General features: G+C 55.5%; 1 protein-coding gene across 4 annotated transcripts in view; it reads left to right on the top strand.

Moving 5' to 3' along the window:
• Window positions 1–13,860, top strand: part of LRRN2 (leucine rich repeat neuronal 2) — a 61,254-nt gene that overhangs the window by 30,049 nt on the left and 17,345 nt on the right. The window contains exons 2-3 of one of the 4 annotated variants that reach the window (XM_070767779.1): window positions 256–608; window positions 1,030–1,322. The exons of 1 other annotated variant lie outside the window; for it this stretch is intronic. The gene's annotated coding sequence lies outside the window, so the exon portion shown is untranslated. Of the gene's footprint in view, window positions 1–255; window positions 1,323–13,860 lie in introns of all 4 variants that reach the window. 2 more of the 4 variants (XM_070767777.1, XM_070767780.1) reach the window with 2 other exon arrangements.

Genomic DNA, 13,860 nt, shown 5'->3' with positions numbered 1-13,860 from the left:
TACAACCACCAGCCGGCAAAGTAGGTATTACTCTAATTGTACAGAGGAGAAAACCGAGACCCAGAACAATTAACTTGCCAGACATCGCACAGCTAATGCGACAAAGAGCCGGAATTGTAGCTGAGGTCCTTTTTTGCTGTCCTACTACGCAGCTCTGGCTCTCCGCCTGCCTCCAGTGTTTGGCGGGAACCCGCTGAGGATGGGGTTGTGTGAAGGCGGGGCTGCCTCTTAGAGTCCTCTTCCCTCTCTTCTCAGGCTTCCTTCCCCCAGGCACGTTTTGACAGGGCTTGAAGCCATCCTCGACCTCTGTCTTCCCTTCTCCCAGCTTCTCATTGTCTTGCTAATTAAAGACGCCTCGAAGAATTGCCCTGCTAGAGTTGGACACGACTGAGCGACTGAACTGAACTAACTGAGCCGCTGGCTGCGTGCTGCACCCTCTGGGGAAGCGGTGGCAGACAGTTGGGCCCCTGGGCCCTGGCGGGGGCCAGCTGAAGAAGGCGGCAGAGCAAGGGCGAGGGCAGCCGCCCGGGAGAGGGCTGGACCAGGCCGTCGCAGGGAGGACGGTGTTCCGAGATGAGCCCGCCAGCCGCTCCGGGTCACCTGCTCTGGTATTTGCCTTGACTCCCCTGGGATGCGTTCTGTGCCGGGTCACCAGAAAGCCCCACCCCAGAGTCTTCGCCTGCTCTCCCTTCTGCCTCCCGGTGACCAACCATTTGGTTTGCTGGGAACTGGGGGCTTTGGGGATTCTGGACTTTAAAGCTGGGAACCGGGGACAGATTGGTCGTCGTCCTCGGCTGCCCCCTCCTTATTCGGGTCTGGGTCCACGAGTCCCTCCTCAGAGAGGTCTTCCCAGACCCCAGCATACAGAACCACCAAGTCACAATCCTGTTTTGTTCCTGGGTTGGTTTTCTATTGCTCCTGGAACAAACCACGCCGAACTGCGTGGCTTAAAGCAACATGCATTTGTTGTCTCACAGCGTGTATGTCAGCAGTCCATCTGGGTTGGTTCTCGTGGTTTCTCTGCTTCAGGTTTCAAAAGGCCAAAATCAAGCTGTCAGCCAGGCTGGACGCCGCATCTGGAGGCTCTTAGGAGAACCCACCTGTGAACTTAGGCGGGTGGCAGGTGGAGCCCAGCTCCTTTCGGGCGTGAGGCAGACGTCCCTTCTTCCGTGCTGGCTGTCAGTGTCCAGAGGCCTCTCTTCAGCCCTGGGCGTAGCTCCTGTGCTTCCGAACTAGCAACAGGACCCCAAGTCCCTGCGTGCCTGGACTCCCCCTCCACTTCAGCTGGACAAAACTCCTGCGTAATAGGGACTTGTGACCAGGTGAGCCTCACGTAATAATCCCCGTCACTGCCCTTTAGAGTCCGCAACCGTAGTCACATCTGCACTGTCCCTTTTGCTGTGCAAAAGGTAACGGATTCAGCAGATTTCAGGGTTTTTAGAGGGCATCCTTGGAGAAGGCAGTGGCACCCCACTCCAGTACTCTTGCCTGGAAAATCCCATGGACAGAGGAGCCTGGAGGGCTGCAATCCATGGGGTCGCTGAGGGTCGGACACGACTGAGCAACTTCACTTTCACTTTTCACTTTCATGCACTGGAGAAGGAAATGGCAACCCACTCCAGTGTTCTTGCCTGGAGAATCCCAGGGATGGGGGAGCCTGGTGGGCTGCCGTCTATGGGGTCACACAGAGTTGGACATGACTGAAGAGACTTAGCAGCAGCAGAGGGCATCCTGATTCCCACGCTCCTTAAGAGCCCTCGCCACTAGCAGGTGTCTTGCTTGCATAGGTATTTATTCTCCGTTTACCGTGTGTCCCTCTCCTCCCAATGCAAGTGCCACACGAGCAGGACGGCATCGGTACCGTTCCCTGCAGTGTCTCCGGCCCTTTCCAGTGCTTGGTGTGCGGTAGGCATGGCACAGTTTGTTCGATGGTTATAGTGATTGCTGGACACCCGGTGGAAAGGGCAAGTTCTGCAACTCGCACAAGGCTTCTCAGAGCCTGCCCCCCACGGAGCAGATGGCAGGAGGTCCGGCAGGGAGACGCCCGCAGCTCCAGTGCCCTTGGCACTGACTTCTGACCAGCCCAGCCTCTCTGCCAGTGTCCCCCTCCTCCTCCCGGAGCCCCCAGATGCTCAGTGTCTCCCTGCCTGAGGACTCCAGAGGGCAGAAGCCTCAAGCTAGCTGGTGGCCCGAGGGGTGGTGAAGACTGCAGGCCAGCCTGGGAGGAGGCAGGGACTGCTGCAGCGGCTGGGTTCAAAGCCAATCCACCTGGGACTTCCAACAATTAATTTTCCCCATCTGCACAACGATCAGCTTCTGAGGGAAAACAATTAGCCCACTGCAAATTGTAATTGTCATCTCACTCCTGACTTTAATTTGGACTAATGAGGCTAAGTGATTCCCGCTCCCTCCGCCTCCCGCTGTCCGGGCCCTGGGCCCTCACCTGGGCAGGCAGTTAACCCTTGGCTGTCCGCCTTGCGCCAGAGACTTAGGGCCATTTGGTGGCCGGCCCAGGCCGGGGCTGGGCCGAGCAGAGGCTGGCTGAAGGAGAAAGGAAGAGAGTGCCTCGGGCCCGCAGGAAAGCTGCCTGTTTACGCGGCTCCTAAACGAACAGAGTTTTATTGAACAGAATTGACTGCTAGCTTGCTCCTCTGTCACAGCCAGTTACCTCTGGCGTGCGGTCTCTGGGGACCCAGCATCCGGGAGCCTCTCCCTCCCACAGGCCGGATGCCCCTGCCCACCCTCTCCACTCTTCCTGTGCTGAAGCTGTGCTTCTCCGCAGCCGGGAGAGTCACTGGGTTGGTGTCAGCAACTTGGCATCATTCAGTTCAACCCTGCTCCTGCTGCACAAACCAGGGCTGGCACAGACCAGGACTTGCTCAAGGTCACTCAGGGGCCTGGCCTCAGAAGGAGCGCACACCACCGTGCTCCTTATTGCTTACCTGTCTGCCTCTTGTCTCCTCGGGCGCTTCCTTGCTCTCTTGCCCCTGGCTTGCCCCCAGCACAATGCCTGGCATCCTCACAGATGCAGGGAATGAGGCGCGTGCGAAGTCCTGAGTGCACCAAGCCCCTCACCCCTCTTGGCTGGGTTGATTCATTCACTCACATTCATTCACCTGTCAGTGTCAATGTGTGCTGGGAACCACGCCAGACGCTGGAGCACAAAGGCCAACAAGGCCCTTCCCTGCCCTCGAGGACCTCTCAGCCTCGTGGTTCTCGTGTGTGGAGCCATTCAGCGCTGGGTCCCCAGCCTCCGATGGGCCAGTCTTCAGTGAGCACCGACTCTGACCCTGACTGGCAGCAGGTGAGGGAGCGGGCCCTGGTCCCTGGCCCCACCCCTGCCGCAGAGCACCCTGAGCTCCCGTCACTGCTGCCTGTGGAGTTAGGTGTGCGTCAGGAATCTGGATTCCTCATCCTGGCTTTGCCACTGGCGCTCTCTGTGCTAAGTCGCTTCAGTCGTGTCCGACTCTGTGGGACCCCATGGACGGCAGCCCGCCAGGCACCCCCATCCCTGGGATTCTCAAGGCAAGAACACTGGAGTGGGTTGCCATTTCCTTCTCCAATGCATGAAAGTGAAAAGTGAAAGTGAAGTCGCTCAGTCGTGTCTGACTCTTAGCGACCCCATGGACTGAAGCCTTCCAGGCTCCTCTGTCCATGGGATTTTCCAGGCAAGAGTTCTGGAGTGGGGTGCTATTGCCTTCTCCAGGCTCTCTCTCTCTGGCCTTCCGCAAACCCTCTCCTCCCTCCTGAAGCCAGGGTGCTGGGCTCTGGTGTCTGTACGGTGCCCTCTGGAGACTCGGCCGGGGCCCCCCACCATGGGGACCCGGTGGGGCTGGAGGGAGGCCCCGGGCTCCTCAGGAGCAGCCTGGCTCCAGGCTGCCGCCACCCCCATGACCTGAGCCCATTAGGCCTGCAGGTGAAGGTCTGCGCTGCAGTGGGCAGCCATGCAGCCCCTTAGGTGACCGCTGGTGCCACAGGAGAGGAAGCGGGTATTGCTGGTGCACCCTGGTGGGAGCCCCACATCTGAGTGCCATCCTTCAGTTTGGTGGGAGCACTGACTCGTGGGGAGGTGGAAACTGGGAGTCGGGGGAGAGAGGGATCTCTCAGAGCATCCTCTCCCAGGCTTCCATGGTGCCAGGCACATTGGCAGCTGAGGACAGCCTTGAGGGAGGCCCCTGCCCTGGCCCCTCCGTCACCTCTTCCTGAGGGAGACACAGGCGACTGCCCCTCTGCTGCCTTCTCTTTGCGTGCTCCCCACGGTCTGCCCACGCCCAGACCAGCCGGCCCCAGCCCTGGGTCGTTTCCTGCTCCTGCCCCTCTTGGCTTGGCTGGGCCACCAGCCCAGGTCCCTCCTCTCCCGTCCCTACCTGTGCCTGAGGGAAAGGCATGGGAAGGTGAGGACCCCTTCTGCTCTGAGGGCGCTTAGAGCTCATTGCCATCGGCCTGTTGTCCCTGAGGACGGGAGGCCAGATACATCAGCATGGCTGGTTCTTCACCTGGGACATCCCCACTGCGGCCCTGCTGCTGCGGCATGGCCCGCTCCCCAGGTGGGAACCAGCTCTGACATACACGGCTGCAACAAGAGGGTGCAGCGACCCTCCCCTTGCGATGCACATCTGGTCCTTCACTTATGCTTGAACCTCCCCCGCTCACCCGCTGATGGGGCCAATGCAGCCTGCTCCAGGCTGGGGGCAGGGAGGGCACTCCCCAACCCGGAAGTCTTAGGCTGACCCTGACTGGGATCTCCATCAGTGCTTGTCAAAGACCACCTCCAGAGTGGGTTCAGCTCGCAGGTTCCTGGGTCTCACCTCCAGAGAATGTGATTCCAGAAGTCTGGGTGTGCATAGGAATCTGCAGGATTAGTAAGTACCCTGAACCTGATTCTGGTGTAAGAGGACCGCGGCCCACCCTCTATGAAAGGTTGCTTGATCTAGATGTGGTGAGAAGAGCTCTCCCCTGCTCTTTAAGGCCTTGGAGTTCAGGGTCAAAGAGAGAAAGCATTGGACCCCAGCCAGACTTGGTCAGGGGTCTGGAGTATTGGCTCACCCGAGATCTTCAGATTGCTGTCAGCACCCCCTTCCTGCCTTGGTGCCCCTGGTAATCCTGGTCTTCATCCTTGTTCCTGCACTGGCCTGGGAGGTGCGTGCCTCAGCAGAGCAGAGGGGCTGGCTGTGGGCAGCATCTGGGAGCTGGCCCAGCTCTAGGAAGGGTATTTGCTTCCCCAGGGACTAGGCGATGCTCTGATGCTCCCCCACCTTCTTTAAACGCACTTTGAATCCCCCACTTGGGCTCACGAGGCTGGTCACAGCCCAGGCTGCACACGCTGGTGATGTGGGGGCTTCAGCACCGTGCCCCCGGTCCAGACCCCAGCCCAGAGCCGTGGTGTCTGCCACAAGACGCAAGCACATCAGGCTACCCTAGGAGGTCAGGAACATCACCACTGCACCTCCCTCCGCTACTGCTGCTTGCCCCTCTCAAAGACAGGTGAGGGAACAGGCGCCCGGAAGTTAGGTAGGTCACAGAGCTTTGGGGCACACTCAGAAGTCATCGGCCCACCCTTCATTTTACACTGAGAAAACCAAGGTGCCAAGGGGTAACAGTTTCCCAGACTCTCAGAGAGGGCCAATGGAAAAGCCTGCAGCTAGTTAGTGATGAGACTTGGGGAGTGTTCAGTCCTGGCTCCTACCTAGGACTAGGAAGGGGAAGCCTTGAGTGAGTGATGGAGGTAGGATCTGGACCTGCATCTTTCTAAACCGCAGTCTATGCTATTGCTCCTCAATAGAAATATAATACAAACCGCATTTTATATATGGAGTAGCCGCATGAAGGGCTTCCCAGGTGACTCAGTGGTAAAGAACCTGCCTGCCAATGCAGGAGACACAGGTTTGATACCTGGGTCAGGAAGATTCCCTGGAGAAGCAAATGGCAACTCACTCCAGTATTCTTGCCTGGGAAATCCCATGGATAGAGGAGCCCCGAGGGCCAGTCCATGGGGTTGCAAAAGAATTGGACATGACTTAGTGACTGAACAGCAACAGCCACATTAAAAATGTGAAAAGAAACAGGTGATGCTAATAACGTGTAACCCAGTGTATCAGCCCAGATTATCATTTCAACATATAATGGGAGTAACAGATTTGCTAGTACTTGCTTTCTTTCTGCACATTAAACCTGTGTAAGCTGGCGTGGACGGCAGCGTACTGCACTTCTCAGTCTGGACTGGCCACGGTTCACGTGTTCAGTGGCCATGCGGGCTGCCATGTTGGGCAGTGCAGGCCGAGGTTTTCGCAGCTGCTTGTTTGTGCTGCATCGCCCAGTGACTCAGCATGAAAGTCAGAGCCGTCCCCTGGCCTCTGCTGCCCTGACTTCCTGCTGTTCCCGGGGGCGGGCCTCCTCTTCCTTTGGGCTCTTACAGGATTGTGGTATTCCTTCCCTCTCACCTGCCCATCTTCCCATCCACCTCTCTCTTGCCCCCCTCTCCTGAGCTCTCTCCTGGAGATCTTGTTGTCAGACAAGAAACCTTTAAATAGGTGAAACAAAGGTGACAGATGTCCCTCATTTACATTCAGGTTATATCTGGCTTTTTTGGCCCTGTTGAATGGCACTTCTATCAAAACATCTCATTTGGAAATGTCAGTGTGGTTTCTGATAAGTCATCAGTCACCGTGATGGCGACCGACAGACGGGAAAGAGTGTGGTGGTATCTAATGCGCTGCGGAACCTCTCTTCTGCAGTTGCGTAGTGTTTTATTTATTCAACGTGGCATGAAATCTCTCTTGGAGGAAAGAAGCAATTAACCCTGCCACACCAGGCCCCTCGAGGTCTTCTTTTCTCCTTAACTTGCCAGCTTTGCTTTTGCCTCCTTGCGCCTTTTGCACCTGGAGTCAGGATCTTGCGGTCACAACAGGCTCCATGGCACCTCCACTCCAGCAGGAGGCAAGCCAGCCGCCCTCCTGGCACCCGAACAGGACCTGTGAAAACTGCCCAGCTGCTGCAGGGCCCTGGCTCTGAATTCAGGCGCTGGGGCTGCCCATGAAGTTGATGTGGACCTGAAGCAGTTCCCGTGTGCAAGGAAAGCTGGCACACTCCACGGTCGCTGTTCACTCTGGTGTGGTTGCGGTCCTCCGTCTCCCCCTCTCTGTGTCCTACCCTTCCTCAACTGCAGAGTCCCCGCGGGACCGCGCCCCCAGCCATGCACTAACTAGGTGCCTACAGTCCTGATTTCCTGTCAGTTTCAACAGAAACAAGAGTAGATTTTTGAAAAGGAGCATTAAACATTTTTTAAAAAATGATAGTGCACATGCAAAAAAAAAAAAAAACACACACAGGAGTCTCAAGATTTTCCAGATCACATGTTTCTGATAGAAAATAAAGGTACTGAAATCTGAGGTGGGCTGGTTTCGTCCAAGCAGCTGGCCCCTGGCTCTGTCCTTCATTTCACCCCTGTGTCTGGAGCCCCCTCTCCTCTCACCCTGAAGGGCTCCCTCCCTCTCCCCACACTTCCTGCCCATCCTTTTGGGGCTGAGACTTTGGTCAAGTAAGAAAACATGGGATAGAAACAAGCGTGGGCTGAAGCCCCTGGGTTGTTCGTCTTTGTGCTGAGAGAGCCATTCCCTACCAGTACTTGGAGATGGTGACAGCTGCTCAGAGGCTCTCCTTGTGACCCCGAACCCCGTGTGAAATCCCCTGACCTGCATCTGGACATGTGGGAGGAGAGGTTGTCCAGACCTTCCTCAATCCATTCTCTCTTCATTGGTGATGAAGGGGAAATATCACACAGGCATGCATGTGCACGCACAGCCTTTCAGTGTGAGCCTTTCCCCATTCCTCTTCCCTCTGGGTGCTGTTATGATTTCTGCAGAAGACAGCATCTTGGGAAGAAAAGAGCTCTGGCTCTAGAGTGGGACCATCTTGGCTCCGGTTTCAGCTCTGTGCAGCTTCTTGCCTGGCTCTGGGCCAGTGAGTCGCCTCTGAGCCTCAGTGTCCTCGCCTGTGAAGTGAGTGGAGGATGCCAGCCTCTCAGAGCTTGCCCTAACACTGCCAGTGTTCCTGATGGTTAATTCTCCTCTTCTCTCCCTTCACATCTGCTTACTCCTGATGCAGGTGCAAGGTAGAGAACGGTCTGCAGTGATTGGCAGAAACCCTGTGCCCTGGCCCCATGGCTTGAAATAGGCACGTGCAGATCCGCCTTCTAATTGTCACCCACTGCTCATGTAGTCTAGATGCGGGGTTAGATCTCCCCCATCAGAGCCCCAGCTGGCCACCTTTTAATGGGGGGCTGTCCCTTTTCAGGAAGCCTCCTGTTAAGGGCAGCCCCACTGCCAGGCATGGGCAGTCACACTACTTGTTCTTTTACCTCCAACCCACATTTGCTGCTGCTGCTGCTAAGTCACTTCAGTCGTGTCTGACTCTGCGACCCCATAGATGGCAGCCCACTAGGCTCCCCCTTCCCTGGGATTCTCCAGGCAAGAACACTGGAGTGGGTTGCCATTTTCTTCTCCAATGCATGAAAGTAAAAAGTGAAAGTGAAGTTGCTCAGTTGTGTCTGACCCTCGGTGACCCCATGGACTGCAGCCTACCAGGCTCCTCCTGTGGGATTTTCCAGGCAAGAGGACTGGAGTGGGTGCCATTGCCTTCTCCGCAACCCACATTTATTGAGCACCAATCATGTGCCAACCCCCGTGTGAGGTGCAGGGGAAGCCAGGGTGGAGCAGGCCCAGCCCTTGCCCTGGAGAAACTCAGGCCCGGGAGGCAGCCACCCGGTGGCTGCTGCTCAGCTGGGGTTGGTGCTGGAGGAGGGAGAGGACGGAGGGCAGGGATGTCACAAAGGAGGTGACAGTTGAGCTGACGATGGACGGTAATTAAGAGTTTCCCCAGCAGCGAATGGAAGAGCATTCCAGAGCGAGTTAAAAGGCCTGCAGGCACAGAAGGGAACGTCTAGTTCCTATTCAGCTCAGGAAATGAGGAGAGGAGGGGAGGCCCTGCAGAGGGGGGTGGGGAAGATGGGGCTGGGGCTGCTGCTCAAGCAGCCGGGGTCTGCATTTGGTCAAGGAGAGCTGGTGGCTTCCCTCATCACAAGGAGAGAGCTGAGGCAGAGGGACTGAATGACAGATGGAGCACCCAGAGGAGAAGGGGACCCCAGGGGCACATGAAGGATTGGGAGATTCAGCAATTTGGGAAGCAGTAGCTTCTGGCCCATTCACATGTTACCAAAAAGCCATTCTCCCCTGGGGCCCTTTTTCTCTGATACTGCAGTAGTGAAGCAGGAGGGTGTAGGTGTGCATGTCATAGCCACGTCTGCTGGGATATAGAATTCATTTGTTGAACTCCTGCTGTGCGCCAGCACTGTGCCAGGTTTTTTGTAAGTATTACTTCACTCAGTTCAGTTCAATTGCTCAGTCGTGTCCGACTCTACGAACTCATGGACTGCAGCATGCCAGGCCTCCCTGTCTATCACCAACTCCTGGAGCTTACTCAAACGCATGTCCATCGAGTCAGTGATGCCATCCAACCATCTCATCCTCTGTTGACCCCTGCTCCTCCTGCCTTCAATCTTGCCCAGCATCAGGGTCTTTTCCAATGAGTCAGCTCTTTGCATCAGGTGGCCAAAGTATTAGAGCTTCAGCATCAGTCCTTCCAATGGATATTCAGGATGTGTTTGATTTCCTTTAGGATGGACTGGTTTGATCTCCTTGCAGTCCAAGGGACTCTCAAGAGTCTTCTCAAACCACGGTTCAAAAGCATCAATTCTTTGGCACTCAGCCTTCTTATGGTCCGACTCTCACATCTATAACTTTGACTAGATGGTTGGATGGCAACACTGACTCAATGGACATGAGTTTGAACAAGTTCTAGGAGATGGTGAAGGACAGGAAAGCCTGGTGTGCTGCAGTCCACGGCGTCACAAAGAGTCAGACATGACTAAGCGACTGAACAGCAACAATCTCACTGAATCCTCAATAACCCTGTGAGACATTATTCCCATTTTACAGATGTAGGAATTGACAGTCAGAGAGGATAAGTAATTTGTTCAAGGTCACACAGCTAGGAAGAAGCAGAAGTAGGATTTGAGCTCAAATCTTTCCTATTCTGAAGGCTGTGTTCTCTCCATGCTGCTGTGTAAAGCGTTTGGTCCCAGCTTCCTGAGCCTGTTCTTCATCTAGCCCCCGGGGTTCTGGAGGGATTTATGTGACTTTGATGCTGCCGTTGTCATTAGAAGGCTGTCACTGGGGTGACAGAGAACAGCAGATACGGAGCTGTCACCGCGGGGAAAAGGTGACAAGGAAGGCACTTCATCCCCGCCGCTCGATCGGAGGCGGCCACAGCATTGCCTGGGCAAAGTGTCCCTGTCATGGTGGTTCTGCTGTGTCCCCAGAGTTGTCCTAGACCCCTTCTTCAAGCTGGTGGGATCCAGGCCTCAAAATCCACTGCTGGTTTCTGAAGGACGAAGAGAATTTTATGGAAAGGGGCCAGTCCATCCTCTTCAGAACTGACCCAGGAATAGAGCAGTGGTCCTTAACATTTGGGGCCATAGATACCACTCAAGGAGAAACATACCCATATGCCCACACTCACGTGCACACACACGATTTCAGGTATTTGCCAGGCTCTTCAGTCCAGCTGTGAACTCGAGATTAAGCAGGCTTTCTCTCTGGAGATACGGGGGACGTGTTTATGATAAACAGAGTTGCTGTCTGTGTTTACCCTTCTGACCCTTTCCTCGTCCTATGGCTCCTAGAGGAAGCAAAGGAAGTGTTGCTCAAATCCAGTAATTGCTTTTCAAGTGTGTCTTTGGGGAGGCGAAGCCACAGACTGCTTGAGAGTTCTGGCTTCTCTGTATTTAAATTGCCAAGGCCTTCACGTCTGTGAGGGCTGGGTGGGCTGCCTGGGCAGTTGGGAGTGGGCTCTGTGGCTAAAAGTCTGTCAGGATGCCGGCTCTCAGGACCTCGGGAACTCTCCTTGCCCTGAATTCCCTGAAGACTGCTCTGGAGGAGACAGCTGTTGCCGCAAGGCTCTGAGGACCTGCTCCTCCCCCTCGGCCACCTCTGGACGTTCCTGTCCCTCCCTGGCGGGAAGCACGTGTGCTTGTAATAGAGCTGCCTAATCACTTGTTTAAACTAGGCATTTGGTGTGTAATGACTCCTGGCTGGGACCAGAAAAAGCCATCAGCCTTTCTCTGCAGGGAGCAGACCCGCCGGCCGTGGCTCCATTGGCTGGAGGAGCGGGGGTCGTCCTCCCGAAGGCAGCGCCCCTGTGTCAGGAGCCCGGAGAGGGGGTCACCTTTCAAAGTTGGGCAAAGACAGCTGACACCCCACTTCCTTCCTCACCTGCTCACCTCCTGGGCACAGGGTGAGCCCAGAATGGGAAGGAGTGAGAAGGCAGGGCACCAGGGGTCATTTCCCAGCTCCGCTAGTAACCTGAGGGGGCAGCTTCTGGAACAGTCTCCTGTGCACCTGCCTTGCTGCCCAGCTGGAGCAGACAGGAAATCTGGCAGGGCCTGAGGCTTCCCAGGCTCGCGACTATGACTGGAAAGCCAGCAGGTTTGCTATTTGCCCAGAGTTTTGAGATCTGGGGAGAGAGACGCTGGAGAAATATAAGTCACAGCTGTGTTAATTATTATTATTTTTATCATTATTACAGAGAAGAATGTTCCCTTGTTAATTCCCTGGGAAAATGAGCTGGCAGCACTCAGGCCTTGAGCCCAGGAGAGCAAGAAGTGGTAAAAAAAAATAAAATAGGCTCTGTATCTGCTCCCCTCCGAGCTGGTTCACCTGGCCGGCTCTGCGCCTCTCCCTCACGCATATGCACACACACAGACACACACGCACCCTCACATGTGTGCAGCCTGAGCTGCTCCAGCAGAAGGGAGGGGGCACAGCCCCTGGAGCACTTCTTCTTGTGTCAGTGGGAGAAAGCTGGCCAGGCCACAGCAGAACTGTGTGGGAGTTGGGGAGAAGACCCTTGCTTCTGTTGTTCTGGAGGTTTCGGTCGAGGAGCACTGTGAACACCTCCACCATCCACAAGTGGGCTCCCTCGCGGCCTGGCACGTGGTGTGGTGAGGAGTCAGGGCCCAGCGTCACGGGCTGGACGTGTGTCGTGGCTTCTGCACATGCCAGCTGTGGGGCCTGGGCGGTGGCTTCACTTCTCTGAGCCCCCGTTTCCCCTGCAGTGCATATACCTGCCACTCTCAGAGGGCTGTTCACATGGGTTAGAGAATAGAGAAACTTTAGGAGAGGCCCAGGACAGAGTAAGTGTTCATTAAATTGTACCTGCTAAAACTCAGAGAAGATGTTCTTATCTCATTTTACAAGTGATCTGGGGTTCAGGGAGGGGGGTCCCCTAGTTGATGAGTGGTGGAGCTGCTGTTTCTTCGGGAGATTTCCATGGGGGCAGAGTGGACCTGGGCCTCCCACTGCAGCCAGCTCCATCACCCCTGGGCTGCACACACATGGCCACCCCTCTGGGGACTTCTCCAAGGGCTGACCTGGCCTGCAGCTGCACCCAGTCTCTGCCAGGTGGGGGCAAGGGTGTGGAGGCAGAGGAGACCCCCAACCAGATGGCAGCATCAGGAGCTGGTGGGGGCAGAGAGAGGAATGATGGATGACCTGCAAGGTGGGAGGGGGCAAGGAGAGAGGGCAGTGGTGAGGAAAGAGGTGGAGGCTGGGAGGACGCGGGGCCCACCGACTCCCAGGGAGCCCGTGGCCAGGCTGCGGCTCTGTTTGCTCAGACAGCTGGATGCCCTTCCAAGAGGAGCTTCCTCTTGGTAATAATAAAACATCCTTGAACTTGGTGGCAAATCCAGCCACTAAATTTACCTCTCAAATATAATGTGATTGTGAATTGTGGCACATGAATTATATCCGAAAAACATTATTTATATATAACTGTAATAATTATATATACTGCACATACATATATACTCACATGCATATGCATATGCTTGCGTATGTGTGTGTCTGTAATCACACAGTCGTGTCCAACTCTTTGCAACCCTTTGGACTGTAGCCCTCCAGGCTCCTTTGTACACGGGATTCTCCAGGCAAGAATACTGGAGTGGGTTGCCATGCCCTTCTCCAGGAATCGAACCCACATCTCCTTCATTGCAGGTGGATTCTTTACCCACTGAGCCATTGGGGAAGCCCCCATGCATATATATAAGTTTATAAATATATCAAATGGGGTTGTTAAGACCACTGGTTCTTGCCCCTTCCTAGTTGTATGATCTCGAGACTGAGGTTGGAGGCCTGGCCCTGTAGCCCAGACTGCAGCCGGCAGGCTCTCTGCCGGGGCCTGGTGCTCGGGCCCGGGGGAACGGACAGTCACGGCCGGGGGCCCCTACGCTCAGTGAATGCATTCATGAAGCAGAAGGGGGGCCAGAAAAAAGCAAAGAAGAGGAAAGAAACACCAGCAAATTCTCTGTCCTCCCCCAGCTCTGCAGCTCCTGGGGGAACCGAGCTGCATAATACAATGGGATTTAATAAAATGCCTTTAACTCACAAAGTTTGTCTGCCGCCAGCTCCTTAATTAAATTGCCTAATGCTGCTTTGCGATGGCAGCACAGACTCCTGTGTTTAAAGAGCGTGGTGTTGCCATGGCGCTCTCCCGGCAGGGCCAGCCGGCCTGGAGGAGCATACAGATGAGGCGGGGGCATGGCCCTGCCCGCAGCGTCCACCACACCACACACACACACCAGACATGCCACATACACACACACCAGACACACACACACACCAGACACACACACACACCAGACACACAACACTAGACGCACACACACACCAGACACACAGACACACACACACCACACACACAAACAGACACACAGACACATACACCACATACACACACCAGACACACACA

This window comes from Bos indicus, chromosome 16 (assembly GCF_029378745.1).
Source record: "Bos indicus isolate NIAB-ARS_2022 breed Sahiwal x Tharparkar chromosome 16, NIAB-ARS_B.indTharparkar_mat_pri_1.0, whole genome shotgun sequence".
In the NCBI taxonomy this organism is placed as follows: domain Eukaryota; kingdom Metazoa; phylum Chordata; class Mammalia; order Artiodactyla; family Bovidae; genus Bos; species Bos indicus.
Note: the sequence above shows the minus strand (reverse complement) of the source record. Positions and strands in the feature narration are given on the sequence as shown.